Raw genomic sequence first — 6,569 nt, forward strand, 5'->3', positions numbered from 1 at the left:
AAAAAAAAAAAAAAAAAAAAAAAAAAAAAAAAAAAACTTGAGTCTGGTGATGTTTTCTGGAGTGGTGGTATGGTTTGGTTTTTTGTTGTTTTGCTGCTGTTCATTCCATACTCCATCCTGAAAGACATAATATTCTTATTGAATATGCCGTGAATTTCCACACCTTCAGTATGCACCTCCTGGGACGCAGTGCTTGAAGTTCACTGTACTCTATAAATATGCAACATGAATTATTCCCTCAGTGCTCCCATAGCCTTTGACATAGAACTTGCAACACCGTGTACTGTGCCAGTTATAAAAGCATTCCCACTCTTACTAGTAAACAAGGAAACAGGAAGATAGCAACAATATTTCAGAGTTTAAATTTCAATATTGCGGGGGGGGGGGGAGACATCACTTGCATTAATCCAAAGGAAACTTTGATGTGTCCAGGACAGCCTTTATTAAAGTAAGGCTTTGTGTTCATCCCTATCTTCCCTCCTGTTTCTGCACTTGACTGTGGAAGAAACATGCAGGTCTGGGAGTGAAGTAGTAGAAACTGAGAGGCTAGAAACACACGTGGGAGTATTAGAAGTGTGAAGATTTCTTGAAGAGAGTCGAGCAGAACTTAGGATTGGAAGAATAGGTTAATAATAATAGGGGTGCTATAACTTATGGATGGGGTCTTCTTGAGATTTTTATTCTTTTGGGCTGATTTTACTGGTCCCCCTGGCACCAGAGCACTAGCCAAACAGGTGGAATTATTGCACCTTGCTTTGGATTACAAACTTCTGTTGTCTTAAAAAATCTTTTCCGTGCAAAGATAAAACCATAAGGGGAGATAAAACTTATTCGAACCAAAGTTCGAATCCCAGCACTCAGTTTGCCTAGCTCACAACCATCTGTAACTCCAGTTTCAGGGGGTGATGCATAGTTAATAAAAACTCAGAGAGAGAAACTGGGGTTCAATCTGAATGTCTGAAAAGCAAAACAACCAACCACTGACTCTTACCTCGACCTCAGTCCGAAATGGTGATCCTCCCTCCAGAAATCTCAGAATGAGACTGTGTTTGAGAGCTGTCCCCTCTCATTTTATGATCCTTTCTAGAACTGGGATTAAAGGTGTACACTGCTTGGTTTCTATGGCAACTAGTGTGGCTACTGGGATTAAAGGTGTGTGTTACCACTGCCTGGTCTGTAAGGCTGACCAATGGGGCTGTTTTACTCTCTGATCTTCAGGCAAGCTTTATTTATTAAAATACAAATGGAATATCACTACATAAGGGACAGGATACCTTTGGTCTCCGAGGGCATCTGCATTCACATGCACACACATACACACAACTATAAACAAAACTCCATAAAATGAGCCTATTATTTTCCCTGTGTAGAAGATGGAAATTTGGGGTTTAAGAGGTATGAAGTTACTGTCTCCAGTTAATACAGAATTTTAAAGGAGTCAAAGTATAAAGCATGGACCCCAACTTTTTGAAAAGTGTCCCGTGAAGTGCCATGAGGTTTGATTGTATGTGCACAGACCACTGATTACCTTCTTTAAAAATTAGCTCAAGTAACATCTCCTTATGTTATAGGCCACCTCACTTTGCCACAGAAATACCTTGAAATCCTGCTTCTGCGGAGGTGAATTGGAGACCTAATGTCTTGTCTCCAGGTGAAACTACATTGTGAATAAATTTTACCCAATAATTGGTAACCAATCTGCATGAGGGTGGGGGCTTGACTCAGTAACATTTGATTTTTCAAGTGATTACTTCAGGGAGTAGTTTGTTTTGAGTTAGGTAGGTTTGTTTTCAGATGATCAGTGTTTTATAAGAAATGTGTACAGTGATATCTCATCAATTTTTAAAAGCCAGTTGTGGACAACAGATGTCACTCAATCACTTAACAGAAAATATGCATATACACTGGCCAATTTTGTAATGCTTTTATTTGCAAAAACTTAGTCATGAGACTTGCTCTAGAATCAAACTTGTCTTTATATTTCTAAATATGTTTCTCTGGAAAGTTTTTGCCCTGTTTTGAGACAAACCTATGTGGAAGTGACTGTGTTGCCCAGACTGGCCTCCCACAGTCCTCCTGCCTCAGCCTCCTAGATGCCAAAATTAGAGGCATGTACCTAAACACTTGGTTTGGAAATGTTCAGGCCTAGTGAGATTGTTCAGCGAGTAAATGTGCCTGATTCCAAGTCCATCAATCTGAGTTTGATCCCTAGAACCCATATCAGGAAGGAGAGAAATGACTCTCCTCCTTTGTCTCCTGACTTCCACATGCCCATAGCACCATAGGACACAGGCACCCACACACATATACAAAAATAAATACATGTAAAAACTAAAGCTTAACAAATAATGTTTCACCATTGGCATATAACAAATCTCACATTCATCTTCCAGAGAAGGAAGATGCTCCAGTTAACTGTCAATAACTTGATAGCCTTTAAATTAAATAAGATGGATCTTCCTGCCTCATGATGTAGGGATTACAGAATGAAGCTATGGTTCCCAGTTTTTAGCAATGTACCAGAAACCCTCCCACCGTGATTTAAAATTTGAAGACAAAATGTGTTTAGGGAAAGAAGATAGATCATAGATCCTCAAAGTGTCCCTGTTTCAGTATGACCTGGTATCTTGTTAGGAAAGCATACCATAGGTCCCATTCTTCACCTGCTCAAATTAGAAGCTGGTGATAGGGCCTACAGTAGATTTTAGTAGTCTCTAGAGGAGTCGGAGACATTCGAAGTTTAATCATTGGGAAAGGAATAGTGAGATCGCTTGGGGTTGTGGTTCTTGCCACCAAGCCTGACAGCCTGAATGGTGAAGGGAAGAGCTAATTCCCCAAGTCCCCTGTAGTAATCCTCCCCAAACAGTTCCACCAACTGAGAACCAAATATTCCAACATTTGAATCTATGGGATTGTTTCTCATTCTAGGACTTAAGGCTCTAATTTAAGGGTTACAAGACTGAAACAAAACAGTCTGCAAGTTGGGGGGGGGGATCCATGAAATGTCCATAGAAGCCCCTTTCAATGAGGTAATAGTCAATTCTATAAGAAGTTATATTTGGAAAATATCTACTAATATCTCTACTACTTGACAGTGTGACCTTTGAGAAGCCTGTTACCCTTTATGAATCTGGATAGATACCTTATATGAAAAGGATAAGAGGCTTCTGGTTAGAGTATTATCTAAAATATATGTATAGGATTAAACCCATTAGAAACTACTAGCTGGGTGCAGGGCTTTGGTAGAGAATGGCTAGAAAGATGATCTTGTACATAGTGAGGAGATCAGAAAAGGGCCAGAGTTTGGGAGCCAGGCTCCTTGACTTCTAACTTCCGATGAAGAGAGAAGTAATACACTTAAGTAACATTGCATGGGTTTTGATATGTCATAAGGAAACGAATAAGATGATGCCACATGTAAGTGCTATACAGCTCACAATATATTCATAAATCATGTAACCAGGTGGTGGTGGCCAATGCCTTTCATTCCAGCACTCAGGAAGCAGAGGCAGGTGGATCTCTGAGTTTGAGGCCAGCCCGGTCTACAGATCTTGTTCCAGGACTGCCAAGGATACACAGAGAAAGCCTGTCTCGAAAAACCCAAACCAAACCAAAACAACTTAAGAACAGTACATGCTCTCAACTTCTGAGCCATCTCTTCAGCCTTGGTATACTTATTTTAAACAATAAATGAGAACACTTCTATAAAGTAAATGCCCACTATAGTTCAATATTTTCATGTGAATGCTTGAATCTAAAGAGTGGGATTCTGGCCATGATTGATGCTCACTTTTTTATTATTTCTTTCTTTTTTAATTTTTTAAAATTAATTTTACATAGCAGTCATAATTCCCCCTCCCATCCCTCCTCCTGCTCCCCCCACTTCCCCCTAGCCCACCCCATCCACTCCTCCAAAAGGGTAAGGCCTCCCATAGGGAGTCTACAAAGCCTGGTACATTCAGTTGAGGCAGGACCAACCCCTCCCCTCTGCATCAAGGCCGAGTAAGGCATCCCACTATAGGGAATGTGCTCCAAAAAGTCAATTTATGTACCATTCTTGGTCATATACACAAGGGATGCTTAATCATACTACAAGGACAATTGCTCACCTATGTTCAAAGCAGCATTATTTGTAATAGCCAGAACATGGAAACGACCTAGATGCCCCTCAACTGAAGAATGGATAAAGAAAATGTGGTACATTTACTCAATGAAGCACTACTCAGCTGTAAGAAACAATGGCATCAGGAAATTTGCAGGCAAATGGATAGAACTACAAAATATCTTGAGTGAGGTAACAGAAACTTAGAAAGACAAACATGGTATGTACTCACTCCTAAGTGGATGTAAAGCAAAGGATAACAAGATTGCAACCCACAGCTCTAAAGAAACTAGGTAACAAGGAAGACCCTAAGAGGGACAAAAAGTGTGGCATCCATACTACTACCTAGTGCAGAGCCTGAACTACGGGACTGATGTGGGAGTGTCATATATCAATCTGTTGATTTCATTGGTTAAGCAATAAAAAGAAACTGCTTGGCCCTCATAGGTTAAAACATAGGTGGGAGGAGTAAACAGAACAAAATGCTGGGAGGAAGAGGAAGTGAGCTCAGAAACCATGCAGCTCCTCTCAGAGACGCCATGCTCTACAGACCCAGGATGGACGCAGGCTAGAATCTTCCCGGTAAGCACACCTAGCTGTGCTACACAGATGATTAGAAATGGGCTAAATTAATATGTGAGAATTAGCCTAGAAGAGGCTAGATAGAAATGGGCCAAGCAGTCTTTAAATGAATACAGTTTGTGTGTTGTTATTTCGGGGCATAAGCTAGCAGGCGGCCGGGGTGCTGGGGGCGAAGCCCCGCCACTCTTATTACTACACGGGACCATTCGCCAGCTGGGCAAGGGCCTGGAAATTGAAACACACAAAGACACACAGACAGAGCCACAGGTCATCCTTGAAACAGGAATGCCCCCCTTTATTGTGTTCAGGGACAACTTATATAGGGATCCTTAACTGATAGCCACACCCCAGCCAAACACACCAGAAACCACTCCCCTGCCATCAGGAACTCCTGAGGGTCTTGTGTTCAGAGCAGCTGCAAGCATAACACATTGTTTACGAGAAATTCAGGATCTGGGGGGTCACAGCTCCCAACACAAATGGATCATCCTGGGAAGGGGAAATAGATGAGATCTCCTGGGTAAACTGGAGATGGGGTGGGGTGTTAGAGGGGAGGAGTTGGGGGCAGGAGTGGGGAGAACATGAGGGAACAGGATGGTGGAGCTGGGGGAGGGATGAAGGGAGAAGGCAATGAAAGATATCTTGGTAGAACCATTATGGGGTTAGGGAGAAATCTGGTGCTAGGGAAATTCCTAGGAACCAACAAGGATAACCCCAGGTAAGATTCCTACCAATAGTGGAGAGGGTGCCTGAGCTGGTCTTCCCCTGTAATCAGATTGGTGACTACCCTGTCATCATAGAGCCAAAGGAAGTAGATGCAATGATCCATAGCCGAGCAGCAGGTTGAGCATGGGTGCTCACTTTCAATTCTAGCAATAGCCACTGTTAACTTTCAAAAACAGAACAAAGTGAACGTTTGTGATTTTTTTTGCTGGCTCCTCTCTCGGAGGCTGTTGTGCTTATGTGCTCCCTCTCCATGTTACGTGCTGGTGTAGGGGGTTGGTTAACAGTGTGTCTTCCTCTCACTCCATCTTATTTTTTGTGCAGTTTCTCTTTAAACCTGGAGCTTTCCATTTTGGCTAGACTGGCTGGCCAGGAAGCCAACCAATCCTAGGGATCTTGTTTCATCATCCAACTACTGGTGTTACAGATGAGTACCACCATGCCCAACTACTGGTGTTACAGATGAGTGCCATCATGCCCAACTTTTACACAGTTAATGGGTAGCCAAATGCAAGCCCTCATGCTTGCACAACAAACACATTACCTATTGAGCCTTCTCCACATCCAGGAATTTTTAAAGAGCCGTTCTTTTAATGTGTCATAGTTTTCAATTTAGAACTCAAAGGGACCAACATCTGGGAACATTCTTCCATTTTTACTACTTCAGACAAGTGTAGCCTATAATTTTTAGTGATGTGAACAAGAGTCTAACAAGGACTTGTCTGGAGCTTTTTTTTTTTTTGGCAACTAGTAATGGAACATACAATAGTTTAGCCACCTATGGACTGCATACAAGGCAGGGAGGGGTTCTTGAAAACTCTAGCAGCTGAAAATCCTATAGACTAGTATTTTTTTAAACTGTGTCTTTTCTGTTTTGATAAACAAAGGTTTAATCACATGCTATATGAATTTGAAACCTAAGAACAGGCTCAACCTTCTAGGTTTGCCTAAGTACAAACAGTTACAAGGTTGACAGTACTTTGACTGTATCACTATTAAGTAATCCATTACTATAAAACTTTATTAGAATATAGCCATACTTTTTTGATGGAGGAAGGCCATTGGTTAATTAAATAAAGAAGCTGCTTGCCCTGATAGATTAGAACGTAGGGGGAGGAGTGAACGGAGCAGAATGCTGGGCGGAAGAGGAAGTGAGGTCAGA

At 41.7% G+C, this 6,569-nt stretch overlaps 1 pseudogene; it reads left to right on the forward strand.

Annotated features, from left to right (window-relative positions):
- The window catches only part of LOC101986610, a 12,562-nt pseudogene that overhangs the window by 1,158 nt on the left and 4,835 nt on the right, over positions 1-6,569 (forward strand).

This window comes from Microtus ochrogaster, chromosome 1 (assembly GCF_000317375.1).
Source record: "Microtus ochrogaster isolate Prairie Vole_2 chromosome 1, MicOch1.0, whole genome shotgun sequence".
Lineage (NCBI taxonomy): Eukaryota > Metazoa > Chordata > Mammalia > Rodentia > Cricetidae > Microtus > Microtus ochrogaster.